The 16157-nt window shown below is 42.2% G+C and overlaps 1 long non-coding RNA gene across 1 annotated transcript in view; it reads left to right on the top strand.

Moving 5' to 3' along the window:
• The first annotated feature begins 511 nt into the window (after positions 1–511).
• Positions 512–16157, top strand: part of LOC132385664 (uncharacterized) — a 46806-nt gene continuing 31160 nt past the window's right edge. Inside the window, exons 1-2 of the long non-coding RNA XR_009509223.1 lie at positions 512–4372; positions 6915–6974. This is a non-coding gene — a long non-coding RNA (uncharacterized LOC132385664). The remainder of the gene's footprint in view (positions 4373–6914; positions 6975–16157) is intronic.

Here is a 16157-nt window from a genome sequence, read left to right as displayed (position 1 = left end):
ATCCTGACATCTTTCCTATGTTTATCTCCAAACTGCTTAAAGCTTTGCCCCCTCATATTAGCCATATCTGCCCTGCGATAAAGGCGCTAGCTGTCCACTCCAACTATGCCTCTTATCATCGTGTACACCTCTATCCTATCACTTCCCATCTTCCTTCTCTCTGAAGAGCAAAGTCCTAGCTCACTCAAATCCAGGAGGAATACTGATAAGTTACATCTGCACACTCTCTAAAGCTTCAATAGGTACATTTAATGTCAGAGAAATGTATTCAATATACACCCCGAAATTCTTTTTCTTCACAAACATCCATGAAAACAGAGTGCCCCAAAGAATGAATGACAGTTAAACATTAGAACCCCAAACCACCCCCCCAACTCCCCCTCCCATACCCATGCAAGGTAACGGCCCCCCTCCCCCACCAGCAAAAAAGCATCAGCGCTCTCCACCGAGCACTCAAACATGCAGCAAAGCATCAAAAAAGACATAGACTTGTAGTACCACAAAGGCAACTTGTTCACCCGGTCATTCAACATACCACAGGCTCTCTTTCTCCCTAATAAATGAAAAAGGGATGTCTCCATTTCACAGCGAGAGGGGAGACATAACAAACAACTCGTTGATTTATAATAAGTCTGTTGTGTTGCTTTTTTCAAGCTCTGTGCCCAGAGAGTTAGCCGCAGAAAGGCTCTGGCCTCTGGACAATCCTTCCTATAAAGAGGTGACCAGAACTGAACACAATATTCCAAATGTGGCCTGACCAGAGTTTTATAGAATTGCCAACATTTTGTTGTGGCTCTTGAACTCAGTCCTTGAGTAATGAAGGCCATCACACCATATGCCTTTTTAACCACCTTGTCAACTTGGGGTTGATAAGCAACTTAGGGATCTATGGACACGATCCCACTGTTCTTCCAAACTGTTAAGAATCTTACCATTAACCCAGTACACTGCCTTCAATTTGACCTTCCAAAGTGAATCATCTTTCCATATTTAACTCCATCTGCCATTTCTCAGCCCAGCTCTGTATCCTATCAATGCCCCATTGTAACCTATGACAACCTTCTACACTACCTACAACACCAGCAAACTTTATATCCTTTGCGAACTTACTCTGTTACTTCCTCATTCAAGTCATTTATAAGAATTATGAAATGCAGTGGTCCCAGAACAGATCCCTGTGGAACACCGCTTGTCACTGATCTGCAGGAAGTATGCAACCCATCTACAACCACCCACTGCCTTCTGTGGCCAAGCCAATTCTGAATCCACACAGCCAAGTTTCCCTGGATCCCATGCTTCCTGACTTTCTAAGTAAGCCTTGTCAAAGCTTACTAAAATCCATATGCACCTCATCCACCACTCTGCTTTCATCAATATGTTTTGTCACATCCTCAAAGAATTCAATCAGGCTTATGAAACATAGCCTACGCCTCACAGAGCCTATCCCTAATCAGACTATTCTTCAAAAATGCTGTCTCTGAGATTCCTAATAGTTCGACCAGCAGTTTGCTACCTTTTAGTCCTCTGCACTATTTCTATGGGAAATGAGGACACAGTTCCTGCACATCCCCTTTCTTAACACCAACATGTTGCAGCACATCAGGCTTTTCTGTGCAGACCTCACGTTTGTCGTGGTCCCTCTCACTAGTGAATACTGAAGCAAAGTATTCATTAAGGATCTCCCCGACCTCCCTTGAGTTGAAATGCATGATCCTTCTTTTGTCACTGATCAGTCTTGCACTCACTCTCGGCACTCTCTTATTCTTCACATATGTGTCAAATGCCTTGCATTCTCTCTAATACTACTTGTCAAGGCCTTCTCATGATAGTGTCTGGCTCTCCTAAGGCCAATATTAAGCTCCTTCTTGGCTACCTAGTAACTCTTCAGAGCTCTGTTTGATCAGTTACTGCCTGTTACACCACTGGTGTTTAGGGCAGCAATGGAAGTCCTCCATCTCTGTCTGTCTTTGGCCATCTTTGCTATTGTGCCCCAGCTGTGGTTCAAGGTCCTAATTTCTGCCTCCACTGTCTGGCGCCAAGCTGTCTTTGTTCTCTTGCATTTCCTCTGCCCTTCAGGAGCCGATTGAAGTGCTGTCTTGATGATAGAGTTGGCCTCTCTTCTCCTTACGTGCCCAATCCATCTCCAACGTTTCCTCATGATGATTGTGGCCATATCCTCAAAAGTTCAAAGTTCATTGTAAGATTTATTATCAGAATACATACACGTCACCACATATCACTCTGCGATTCTTTTTCTGCAGGTATACTTAACAAATCAAAATAAGAGTGACTGTAAACAAGAGCAATGAACAACAGACTGTGCAGATACAAATATAAATAAATAGCCATAAATAATAAACATAAAGTAATAAGAAAGATAAAGAGTCCTTAAAGTGAGACCATCGGTTGTGGGAACAACAGAAGTAGAATGAGTGCAGTTATCCCCTTTTGTTCAAGAGCCTGATGGTTGATGGGTAGTAACTTTTCTTGAACCTGAGGCCCCTGAGGCCCCTGTATCTTCTGCCTGGTGGCAGCACCTGGTGATACTGAAGCAGTAGGGCATGGTTTAAGATCTATATTGGCCAGAAAATGCGGAGGATCTTCCAGAGGCTCATGGTGTGGAATGACAACAGCTTGGCAAGGTCAGTACCAGTCATGCGTCAGCATTCTGACCCGTACAAGAGTGTGGACAGAACACAGCTCTGGTACAGCTTCTTCACCTTGGCGTGGACGCTGTACTTGGTTGATCCTCATATGTTGCTCATTGATCTAAAGATGTTTCTAGCTTTGTTGAGTCTGCACTGGAGGTCATCCTTGGTCCCACCATCCTGCTGAATGATGCTGCCCAGGAAGGGGAATCTGCCGCTGCTGGGTAAGTCGATGCCATATGCCTTCACAGGAGGAGCAGACTCTACCATGGTCTCATGACTCTGGCTGACTCTGAGTCCAAACTGTCCACAGATGCTGAGTTTTCTCTTGCAGGTGCTGGTAATTATGTGAAATTAATGTGAGGTTGTCTGCAAGGCCAAGGTCTTCTAAAGTAGAGAATACAGTCTATCTAGTACTTCTCTGCTTATAACCTTTCAATCACCACGTTATTCCTTAGAATGTGAAAAACTAAGAGGAGATTTGATAGAGGTTTTTAAAATTATCTGGGGTATAGACAGGGTAAATCCAAGCAGACTTTTTCCACTGAGGTTGGGTGGGACTACAATTGAGGTCATGGGTTAAGGGTGAAAGGTGAAAATTTCAAGGAGAACATGAGGGGAAACTTATTCACTCAGAGGTTCGTTGGAGTGTGGAATGAGCTGCCAGCACAAGTGGTGCATTCAAAAAGCAGTTGATTCATTTTTAACTAATCTATTTTAGGCCATGGCAGTCATCACAGCTATTTGCACAGTTTTAAGTTTGAGCATGCAAGTCCAGAAATTTGATCCATTGGCATCCTTTGATTCTGCAAAGAAATTTGCAGAAAAATTTTTTGAACTGGCACTAGATTGCAGTAACAATCACTTGATCACTTCTGGATGAAGGCATCCCGATAGGGATATTGGCACAGACATGTCAGTCATGTATTTAAATACAGCACAGTTTGTGAGTAATCCATTTCCTCCTTTGTTGGAGCTTTCGGTGCAAACTATGACCTATGTTGATTACCCACAGAACAATGATCTACTCTGTTGTGTTTATATCTATTTAAAAGGACATTTTGTTGACATCAGAATACCTATCTAATAGCTCTAAACTTGCAGCACATTGCTCAAGCACCTTCCAAATTTCAAGCAGAATGCTTAAGCTAATGGAAAATACTTTCATGTTATTGCATCACTTAGCTGCTGTAATGCTCACTCATCGGATGTCCCAGTGGCGTAGCACTCTAGCAGCAATCCATTTGGCTGAGGCGCAGCAGGATTTCCAGCAAACCTGCCACACTAGTCTCAATTAGCAGAGTGACAGATAATGTTTTCCCAAATCAGGATGTATTTCAACAGTGCGACTATGCTCAGACTCATTTCTAACATTCAGCATAAATCAAGCAGCACAAAGATCAGCAATCGTAACATTTTTCTATTAATTTACAAACCTTAATGCTCTTTTCCATTTCACTGCATTTATAGAGAATCAAAATCAATTGCAGATACTGAAAATCTGAAATAAAAATAGAAAATTCTGCAAACACTTCTTAAGATGAATACCTAACTTGAAATATTAATCGTCTCTTTTTCCACAGATGCTGTCTGACCTGCTGAGTAATCCCAGCATGTTATGTTTTGATTTCACTGGCATTACACGGTAAAACTCTAGTCATGCAGCCCCCTCGGGAATTTGGTGGTGCCGGACTGGCAGATCTTCTAGTCAATTGGATGTTATTGTGAGTAAAACCCCATTTTTGTTACACAAATCTTGTGAGTTTCAAGGCTACACAGCAATGAGGCAGTGTTGGAACTGGGGCTCTGTTGTGTTTCAATGGAATTCAGCAAACGTCATCTTATGTGCCAGATTCCTTGCAAATGGGATTTCTGAGTAGTCAGGTAGCAGATCATCAGAGTTTTACTATATATCAAAGATCAAAGTCCAAAAGTTTGAAGTAAATTTATTGTCGAAGCACGTTTATGCTACCCTGAGATTCACTTTCTTGCAGGGATTCACAGTAGAATAAAGATATACAATAGAATCAATAGTGAACCACACACAAAAATTGACAAACAACCAAAGTGCAAAAGAAGACAAACTGCAAGTTGAAAAGAAGCAAATAACAAGTAAATTAATTAATTAAATAGTACTGAGAAGATGAAACGTAGAGTCCTTGAGAATGAGTCCATAGGTTGTGGAATTAGTTCAATGCTGAGCTAAGTACAGTTATCATGCATGTTCAGGCAGCTGATGTCTACAGGGTAATAACTGTTATTGAACCTGATGGTGTGGGACCTAAGGCCCCTGCACCTTCTCCATTATGGCTGCAGTGAAAAGAGAGGATGGAGGTGGGTGTCCTCAATGATGGATGCTGAATTCCTGTGGTAGCATTCCATGTATAATGATTTCAGAATTATAGTTTTCCATCAGTGCAGCTGAATGGCTCCATTAGAGCTGTTTGAAAGCTTCTTACATTCAGAGTCCACGCAGATGAGTTGACTTCAGACAACTGCTTGGGGTTGATGAGAGGATGCTGCTTGGATGGTTCTGCTGGGAAGTTACTTGGTGCTCCGTAAGTGATCTGAAACGGCATGCCAGCCACTCTCTTGTTAGATTGGGTAGACTATGGTGCAGTGCAGGCTGACTTCCAGAATGTTCCACAATTGCTTCAATTTCCAGATTGGAAATTTAACTGCTGATAGACCTTGAATCAGAGGTGTCTGGTCTCTGTTATTTATACTCTTCTTCATGTCCAGACTCTGTATAAACCTGAACAAGACTCTGCTCATAATGAAGAAAAGACTGAGTGAGGGGTGCATGCATCTGCATTTGTATTAGGGAAATGAGTTTCGTGTTATATTTTTCTGTTCACATAGAACAGCAATCTTCTCCCAGGCAATATCTCTTTGCATGTACAAAATAGCTATCTGCTGACACGTGTCATCTCTTCTTGGATAGAATCTCTGTGCCTAATATTAAAAATCAGGTGCTCTTGAATGACATTTCTCCACTCAATGAACAGCAGCTGCTCAGCTGGATCAAGGTGAGACCACATAAAAGCAGAAAGATTTTGTGTGGCCTCCAGCTCTGCCTCCAGAGGGTCTGTCACTATTATCCAGCAAAGAACCAATCCATGGTTGAGATTATGATTATGATCTTCTAGCTACACAGCTTAATCTTGGAAGTGGATTCCTCCGGGCCTCTATCTTTTGCATTCAATGGTGCAAACTAGATAGTTCACTAATGTTCATAAGAGCCTTGTTATAGTGGCCAAGTTGTGGTCCTCCTGCTAAGCTCATAGAGCAATGGGTATTTTATGGGCATCCACTCTAGTGAATGCCTGCACCAAGTTCTTGATGAATAAAGCCAGACTGCACTCCACTCAGGCTTGACGTAACCCTGTGAAACAAACTCCCCTCTAATTAACTCATTCCCTTTGGTGACTGTTTCTGGTGTGATGCTTTGTGGTATCAGTAGGCATGAGGCCCTGTGGTCTTCATTATTATTATTATCCCCAGCTCTTTCTTCTTCCAGTGGCCTTTCATACACCTTCCCGCTTCCTGGTGCTCTGCAAAGATACAACATAAGATTGTAGGCCTTCTAGGCGGTAACCAAAACACTTTTATGCCAATGCAGAACCTTAAATGGTTAAAAGAAGGAGGCCCAGTGTCCTTGGGCAATGAGAAAAAGGCAACGAGTATGTCCTTGCCAATATCACATATATTTTGAGATGATGATCATTAAGTACCCAGTGGGTAAAGACAAAAGCTTAGATCAGTAGAACCTGTTGTTAAGTGGTGTCTGTGTAGCAAATGGCCAACCCATACTTTTATATGCATTTTTGGAGGGGTTGAACTGAATATTAGTAAAGGGAAAGGTGGCAAAGACTAGAAAAACCCACCTAAAATATGACTGGGTAGAACCTTATGTCATTCAGCTTGTAGTTGTGACTTTTCAACAACAGTGCCACTTATATGATTCAGCTAATGCTCCCTACTAACTGTGGCTGAAAAAGCATACAGCAGTAGAAAGGGCACAAATGGTAGGTAGTCCACTTCAAGTGTTAAAGTAGGTTAACTACTACTTCCAGGTTAGTTGCTGGCTGATTTCTTCTGGTCTCAGCTCTAATTAAGTTAATTGCGTTTTCAATAGAATTTGCAAAATTGAGGGGGGGAGTTGAGTAACAGATGATGGAAGATTTCTTGCTGAATTCTGGCTTCTGCACAAAGCATTTGCTTCCAAACATCAATGCATTAATAAGCAAGCTCTTTCCTCTACAGCGTAGCTGAGAGAATCAACAGAGAGCATATGGAACAAGAAAGACTGTTAGAACAGAAAAGGTAAGGAGTGGGAGAAAGACTCTCACTCATTTCACAATGCCTATGGAGGAAATTTTGTAATCTCAAAGTCATTGAGGGACAAGAATTAAGACTCTTAACCTTTCAAGAAGCTGTCCTCACAAATCTAACATCCATTGCAGCCATTAACACAAAGGAGGGCAAGAACCACAGTATTTAGGGAAGGACCACAAAACTGTTGCACTGAACATTAAGAGCCTACCTGTTTCCATCTGGAACTAGAGTCTGCCAGTGTTGTGTATGGCAGACCACTGACGTCTGATAGAATGGGAGATAAATACTTTAATTTTTCTCTTGCTGGAATCCACCAGGCAGAGAGGAAATAGGTTTGCTTGGATTCAGGCATTCCCAGAGTGCCATTTCCAAAATACATGTTTTGCAGGTGTACAGTGCCTATAGAAAATATCTAAAAGAAAAATAAAACGGAATTCCAGTAATTCATTAACAAACTAGTGTGTATGATGGTCAACAGATTATGCAACCTTTGTCTGTCATGCAGAATGAGAAGAGGTAAGCAGAAGTGATAGGGATTCTGCAGGACAAGGTATGACCTGCACAAGAAGGATAGGTTACACCTGAACTTGAGGAAGTCCTATATCTATGAGCAGGTTTGCTAGACATGTTGCAGAGGATTCAAACTAATATGACTGTGGGGAGGGTGGGGCTGTGGATGGGGCATTTGATACACAAGTAGATGCAGAGTGTAGTGAGACTGTGAGGAAGGATAGATAGATGACACAGCAAAATTGCAGTTAATGGGATGAGCTGAAGACCAATATGGGGGCAAATTGAAAAGAGAGATGACTACAGGACTGAAGGTGTTATATTTGAATAAACAAGTATATAGAATAATGTAGATGATCTTGTAGTGCAGTTTAAGATTGCTGGGTATGATGTTGTGGGCATCTCCTAGTCATGGCTGAAAGATCATAGTTGGAAGCTTTATGTCAAAGGATACACATCATTTCAAAAGGACAGGCAGGTAGGCAAAGGTGGTGTGATGACCCTATTGGTAAAAAGTAAAATAAAATCCTTAGAAAGAAATATCATGGGATAGAAAGATGTTGAATCCTAGTGGATTGAGTTAAGAAATTGCAAATGTAAAAGAACCTGATAGAAATTGTATATGGTCCTCTGAAGAGCAGGCAAAATGTTGGGTACAAATTACAATGGGAGATAAAAAGACATGTAGAGAAAGGGCAATGATGTGATAGTCATGGGGGAATTCAATATGCAAGTAGATTGGTGCTGGATCCCAAAAGGAAAGCTTATCAGATGATTTTGCAGAGCAGCTTGCTGTTGCTGTTGAACCTGTTAGGGAAAGACAATTCTGGATTGGGTGTTGTGTAATGAACCAGATTTGTTTAGGGAGCTTAAGATAAAGGAACCCTTGGGAAACAGTAAGCATAATATGATCAAATTCACCCTGCAGTTTGGGAGGGAGAAGCTAAAATCAGATGTATCAGTATTACATCGGAGTAAAAGGAATTACAGAGGCATGAGAGAGAAGCTGACCAAAGTTGATTGGAAGGGGACACTAGCAGGGGTGATGGCAGAACAGCAATGGCTGGAGTTTCTGGGAGCAAACTGGAAAACGCAGGATAGATCAAGATTGTTTAACATCATTTCCTGTAAGGAAATAAGTGTAAATGTAAGGAGAACAAAATAGTTGTTATTCTGGATCCAATACAACATAAAAAAATCACAAAAGATAAGTACCACAATAATACTACTAATAATAAGAAACACAATAAATATAAATACATAAGATAGCTTATATACATAGAATGATTGTATGTCCATCCATTAAGTGGCACTGCGCTGTACATAAAAGTGACTGACGGGAAGTAACAGAGTAGTGGTAAAGTACTGGAAGAACTCAAGGGCTGGTTCCAGACCTGGTACTATTCGATTGGCTCTCTGTATGCTGTCTCGTCATTGTTGGTTATGAGCCCCACTACAGTCGTGTCACTGGCAAAATTAATGATGTGACCATTTGGGTGATTGGTCATGCAGCCATGTGTGAGCAGAGTACCGCAATGGGCTCAGCACACCGCCCTGGCGGGCACCTGTGATGAGGATGATGTGCATCCCGACTATCTGAGGTTTGTTGGTTGGTAAATCCAATACCCAGTTACACAGTGGTGTACTTAGACCGGGGAGTCGGAGTTTGTTCATCAAAGTTTGTGGGACAATAGTGTTGAATGCCCAACTGAAAGCCAGAAACAATATTTGGACATAAAGTAAGTGTCCTTGTTTTCTCAGTGTGTCTGGACCAGGTGCTACGGCATCGTAAAGTGGGTCTGTTGGTAAGCATATTTTTTGATATGTGCCATTATCAGCCACTCAAAACACTCCTTGATGATTGATGTCAGTGCCACTGGAATTGGTCATTTAGTTCTGAAGGTGTAGAGTTCTTTGTATGGAGACGATGGTAGCTGATTTGAAACACAAGGGGACAGAAACCTGGATGACTGAAGTATTGAAAACATCTATGAAGATATTAGTGAATTGGTGTCCACACTCCCTGAGTACTTGGCCTCAAATGTTCGCTGGCCCGGCCGCCTTACAGGAGTTGACTCTCTGCAGAGTTCTTCTCAATTCTCTGCTATTACAGGTGATGCCTGCACACATGGGAGGAGTTAGCTTTTGTGGCTAGTGTTGCATGCCTCGAAGCATGCATATAATTTGTTTAGAGCATCAGAGAGGGAGGAAGGTGTCAGTGGTACAGTTGATTCTGTTTTTCCTTGTATGGACAGTAATGCACAGCCACAGAAATCTCAAAGAAGTATTCTAAAGGGAGGATGAGGAAACCTTGGCTAACAAGGGAGTTCCTAAGACTTTAAGCCATAGGAGCAGATTTAAGCCATTCAGCCCATCAAGACTTCTCTGGCATTCCATTATGGCTGATTTATCTCAACCCCATTCCCTTGCCTTCTCTCTGTAACACCCTCTCTTTGACACCCTGACTGAACTAATCAAGAACCTATCAACTTCCACTTTAAATGTACTCAAAGGCTTGGCATCGACAGCCGTTCATGGCAATGAATTCCACAGATTCACCATCCTCTGGCTGCAGAAATTTCTCCTCATCTCTGAGGTTGCGCCCTCTGGTGCTTGACTCACCCACTATAGGAAACATCCTCATCATATTCACTCTATGTAGGCCTTTCAATATTTGATAGGCTTCAGTGGGATCAACCCTCAAAAAAACCAGCATGTACAAGCCCAGAGCCATCAAATGCTCCTCATACATTAACCCTTTCATTCTTCGAATCATTCTCATGAACTTCCTCTGGAATCTTTCCAATGCCAGCACATATTTTCTTAGATAGGGTCTCAAAACAGCTCATAATACTTTACGTTTGGTCTGACCAATGCCTTCTAAAGCCTCAGCTCTTATATTCTAATCCTCTCAAAATGAATGCTAAAATTGCATTTGCTTTCTTTACTACCGACTCAACCTGCAAGTTAATCTGAAGGAAATCCTGATCAAGGACTTCCAAGTCCCTATACACATTTGATTTTTGAATTTTTCTCCTGTACAGAAAATATCCTATGCTTTTATTCCTTCCACCAAAGTGCATCACCATACACTATATTCTATCTGCCACTACTTTGCCCATTCTCCCAATCTATTTGAGTCCTCCTGCAGATGCCCTGCTTCTTCAGCAATACCTGCCGCCCCCCCCCCCCCACCTATCTTTGGTACATCACAAACTTGGCCACAAAGACAGCAATTCCATCATCCTAGTCACTGACATATAACACAAAAGATTGGTCCCAGTACCAACCACTACAGAACATCACTGGTCATCGGCAGCCAACCAGAAAAGGCCCCCTTTATTCCCATTCTTTGCCTTCAGATTTATGGGTCATTGGCTCTCTTCCAGGGAAGGGGAAACCTGTAAAATTGGGACACTTTGCATATGAACTGGAGGGAAATCCAATATTTTTGTGGGAAAGTTTGATAGTGCTGCTTTGAGGGTTTTATGCTTGACTTGCAGTGGAACGGGATATAGAGTGCCAGGGAAGATAGTGGAGAGGTGGTGAGGAAATAATTTGTTAAAGCTGCATACAAAGACAGGAATCAAAAGGTTGACCTTGGTGGGAATAATGGTCTGAGTTGCATCTATTTCAATGTTGTGTGCATACACCTACTGATTGGAGTATTGTAGGAAAGACGGATGAGCTGAGAGCATGGTTCAGCATGACACTGCAGCCATTAGTGAGACTTGCTCGCGGGAGAAGCAGGACATGATTGAGGGACATCCATCTTGGATGACTTTACTCATCATGGAGAATGTCACAGCAGTGCTCTGACAGGGCAGACAGGAGCGTTTGTCTAATGAGGCAAATGAGGTGTGACAGAGGAACAAGAAAAGGATTACCTTGTTAAAGCAATTATATTATAGATCCTCGTATAGTTAGAAGGGTTTGCTGATGATGCAACCATTTGTTGGTAGAATCTCAGGTGGAGACGAGAGGGCATTCAGGAGTGAGATGTGCCAACTTGTGGAGTGGTGCCACAGCAACAACCTGGCACTCAACATCAGTAAGATGATAGAGCTGATTGTGGACTTCAGGAAGGGTAAGACAAAGGAACACATACCAATCCTCATAGAGGGATCAGAAGTGGAGAGAGTGAGCAGGTTCAAGTTTCTGGGTGTCAAGATCTCTGAGGATCTAACCTGGTCCCAACATATTGATGTAGTCGTAAAGACGACAAGACAGCAGCCTTACTTTATTAGGAGTTTGAATAGATTTGGCATGTCAACAAATACACTCAAAAACTTCTATTGTTGTACCGTGGAGAGCATTCGGACAGGCAGCATCACTGTCTGGTATGGATGGGCTACTGCACAGAAGCTGAAGAAGGTTGTAAATCTAGTCAGCTCCATCTTGGATGCTAGCCTACAAAGAACCCAGGACATCTTTAGGGAGCGGTGTCTCAGAAAGGCAATGTCCATTATTAAAGACGTCCAGCACCCAGGGCATGCCCTTTTCTCATTGTTATTATCAGGTAGGAGGTACAGAAATCTGAAGGCACACACTCAGCGATTCAAGAACAACTTCTTCCCCTCTGCCATTCAATTCCTAAATGGACATTGAATCTTTGGGCACTACCTCACTTTTTTTTAATATACAGTATTTCTGTTTTTGCACGTGTTTTAAAATCTGCTCAACATACATAATAGATTTATTTATTATTATTATTATTATTATATTTCTCTCTCTCTGCTAGATTGTGTATTGCATTGAACTGCTGCTGCTAAGTTAACAAATTCCACGTCACATGCCAGTGATAATAAACCTGATTCTGATTCTGAGAATATAGAGGAGCAAATTTCTATAGAGATTAGGCAGTTGCAAGAAACATAAGGTTGTGATAGTAGGTGATCTTAACTTTCCACATATTGACTTTGATTTCCATACTGTACAAGGGCTCAGTGGGATAGAATTTGTCAAATGTATTCAGGAAGGTTTCCTTAATCAATATATAGATGTTCAACCAGAGAAAGAGTGATACTGGATCTCCAATGAAGGAACCAGTCAGGGCAGGTGACAGAAGTGTGTGAAGGGGAGTACTTTAGATCTAAAGATTATAATTCAAATTGTTCAAGATCATTATAGAGTAGGATAGATTGGGTCCTCGGGTTGAAATTCTAAATTGAAGGAAGGCCAATTTCGATGGCATCAGAAAAGACATGGCTAGTTTGGATTGGGAAAAACTGTTTTCTGGCAAATAGATGCTTTGTAAGTGGAAGTGGACATGCTAGAAGCAGGAAAAATGTTTCCGATGTTGGGGGAGTCCAGAACCAAAAGCCACAGTTTAAGAATAAGGGGCAGTCCATTTAGAACAGAGTTGAGGAAAAACTTTTTCACCCAGAGAGTTGTGGATCTATGGAATGCTCTGCCTCAGAAGGCAGTGGAGGCCAATTCTCTGGATGCTTTCAAGAAAGAGTTAGATAGAGCTCTTAAGGATAGTGGAGTCAAGTGATATGGAGAGAAGGCAGGAACGGGGTTCTGACTGTGGATGATCAGCCATGATCACATTGAATGGCGGTGTTGGCTCAAAGGGCTGAATGGCCTACTCCTGCACCTATTGTCTATTGGGAGTCTTCAAAAGGGCAATACTGAGAGCTCAGAGTTTGTATGTTCCTGTTAAAATAAAAGGCATGGTTAACAGATTTAGGGAACCTTGCTTTTCAAGGGATTTTGAGGCCTGGTTACGTTAAAGAGGTGCATAACAGATATTGGCAGCAAGAAACAATTGAGGTACTTAAGTATAAGAAATGCAAGAAAATACTTAAGAGGGAAATCATAAAAGAAGCCATGACATTGCTCTAGCAGACAAGGTAAAGGAGAATCCCAAGGAGTTCTATAGAGGGATGAGAGATCTTGGGTTGATGTTTTTGCATCTGTAATTACTCAAGGTATGTACATGGAGTCTATAGAACTCAGGCAAAACAGTACTGAGGTCATAAACTGCATCCTGATTACCGAAGAGGAGGTGTTTGCTGTCCTGAGGCAAATAAGGGTGCTTAAGTTTCCAGGGCCTGACAAGGTGTCCCCTTGACCTTGTGGGAAGGTAGTGCAGAAATTGCAGGGGCTCTGGTAGAGGTATTTAAAATGTCCTTAGCCACAAGGGAGGTACCAAAGGATTAGAGGATAACTCATATTGTTCAGTCGTTCAAGAAAGGCTCTAAGTATGAGTTGTGAAATTAAAGGCCAGTAAGTCTGATGCCAGTATTGGGTAAGTTATTGGAAGTTATTCTAGAGGCAGGATATATAAGATCGACAGGATATTATGAGGGTAGTCAACATTGCTTTGTGCATGATAGATCATGTCTAACCAATCTTCCAGAGTTTTTCCAACGAGCTAGCGAGGAAGGTTGATGAAAGAAAGGCAAAGGATTGTGTCCATGTGAAGTTTAGAAAAGTACCTCATGGGTGGCTAGTCCAAAAGGTTCAGTTGTTTGTCATTCAGACAGACAGACAGACATACTTTATTGATCCCGAGGGAAACTGGGTTTCATTACAGCCGCACCAACCAAGAATAGTGAAGAAATATAGCAACATAAAACCATAAATAATTAAATAATAATAAGATAATCATGCCAAGTGGAAATAAGTCCAGGACCAGCCTATTGGCTCAGGGTGTCTGACACTCTGAGGGAGGAGTTGTAAACTTTGATGGCCACAGGCAGGAATGACTTCCTATGACGCTCAGTGTTACATCTCGGTGGAATGAGTCTCTGGCTGAATGTACTTCTGTGCCTAACCAGTACATTATGGAGTGGATGGGAGTCATTGTCCAAGATGGCATGTAACTTGGATAGCATCCTCTTTTCAGACACCACCGGCAGAGAGTCCAGTTCCACCCCCACAACATCACTGGCCTTAGAAATGAGTTTGTTGATTCTGTTGGTGTCTGCTACCCTCAGCCTGCTGCCCCAGCACACAACAGCAAACGTGATAGCATTGGCCACCACAGCCTCAGAGAACATCCTCAGCATCATCCGGCAGATGTTAAAGGACCTCAGTCTCCTCAGAAAGTAGAGACAACTCTGACCCTTCTTGTAAACAGCCTTGGTATTCTTTGACCAGTCCAGTTTATTGTCCATTCGTATCCCCAGGTATTTGTAATCCTCCACCATGTCCACACTGACCCCTTGGATGGAAACAAAGGTCACCGGTGCCTTAGCCCTCCTCAGGTCCACCACCAGCTCCTTAGTCTTTTTCACATTAAGCTGCAGATGATTCTGCTTGCACCATGTGACAAAGTTTCCCACCGTAGCCCTGTATTCAGCCTCATCTCCCTTGCTGATGCATCCAACTATGGCAGAGTCATCAGAAAACTTCTGAAGCTGGCAAGACTCTGTGATGAAGGATAAAGTAGTAAATTTGATTCAACATTTGCTTAGTAGGAGTGGCCAGAGAGTGGTAGTTGTCTCTCTGACTGGAGGCCTGTGACTAGTGTTCCTCAGAGATGAGTTCTGGGTCCATTGATGTTTGTCATCTATGTTACCAGATTGTTTAATGTAACTTCCAGTACTCAAGTGTAAAGGAGAATGAAATAATCGATGCAGCACAAAAAAATATCCAATTAGATAAAGAAAACAATAATAAAAAAAGCACAATAAATATAAATACATAAGATAGCCTATGTACATAGATTGATTGTATTGTGACGACCCATTTCCTGGCACATCCGAACCGGCTCACAATTAGATAGCCTATGGGGGTTTGCGAGCACAGAGCTTTAGAGCCTCTGCGCCACGGGGGGCAGGTTGAGGGAGGCTTAAAAGTGAGGCTGAGGATTTCGAATAAAGTTTTTTCCTTCGACTGCAGTTACCGACTCCGTGTCGTAATTTTAGCGCTGCATGTAGCACACCGCTACAGTATACACATAAAGTGATGCTAGGTACAGGAGTAACTGTACATAAGATGACAGATAGAAAATGATAAAGTCATAGTGGTGGGATGCATCAGTGGGTGCCTTACTGCTTGAAGAAAGTAACTGCTTTTGAGGCTGCTATCTCTGGCACTGATGCTATGTAGCCTTCCCCCTCATGGGAGTGGGCACAAACAGTCCTTGAATAAGGTGTGTGGGATCTTTCATGATGTTCATGGCCTTTTTCCAGCATCTTTCTGTATATATGCCTTTGATGGTGGGTAAGCTGCATTGGGCAGTGTTTACTACCCACTGTAGAACCTTCCTGTCTGCCGCAGTGTATTTTCTGCACCGGGCAGTGATACAACATGTTAGGATGCTGTCTACTATACATCTGTAGAAGGTCATGAGAATTGATGACTTGGATGATAACGTGGTAAACTGCATCAGCTGTTTTGATTTTGGCATCAAGACCAGGGGTGTAATGGACAGTGAGAAAGATTATCATCATCTCATTGCTACTGAATGCTGTGTTTCTGTCAGCTTTGCAATACAACATGCATTTCATTGTGCCATCCCATCAGCTATTTCCAATAGACTGTTCACATTCAAGACCATTATAGGAAGGATGTGATGCTAAGGCTTTATAAGGCTCTGGTGAGGCTACACCTTGAGTATTATGAACAGTTTTGGGATCCTCATCTTAGAAAAGATGTGCTGGCATTGGAGAGGGTCCAGAGGCAGTTCACAAGGATGATTCCAGGAAT

Source organism: Hypanus sabinus, chromosome 2, assembly GCF_030144855.1.
Source record: "Hypanus sabinus isolate sHypSab1 chromosome 2, sHypSab1.hap1, whole genome shotgun sequence".
NCBI classification, from domain to species: domain Eukaryota; kingdom Metazoa; phylum Chordata; class Chondrichthyes; order Myliobatiformes; family Dasyatidae; genus Hypanus; species Hypanus sabinus.
The sequence above is the reverse complement of the archived record's forward strand: the minus strand, read 5'-3'. Positions and strand labels throughout refer to the sequence as shown.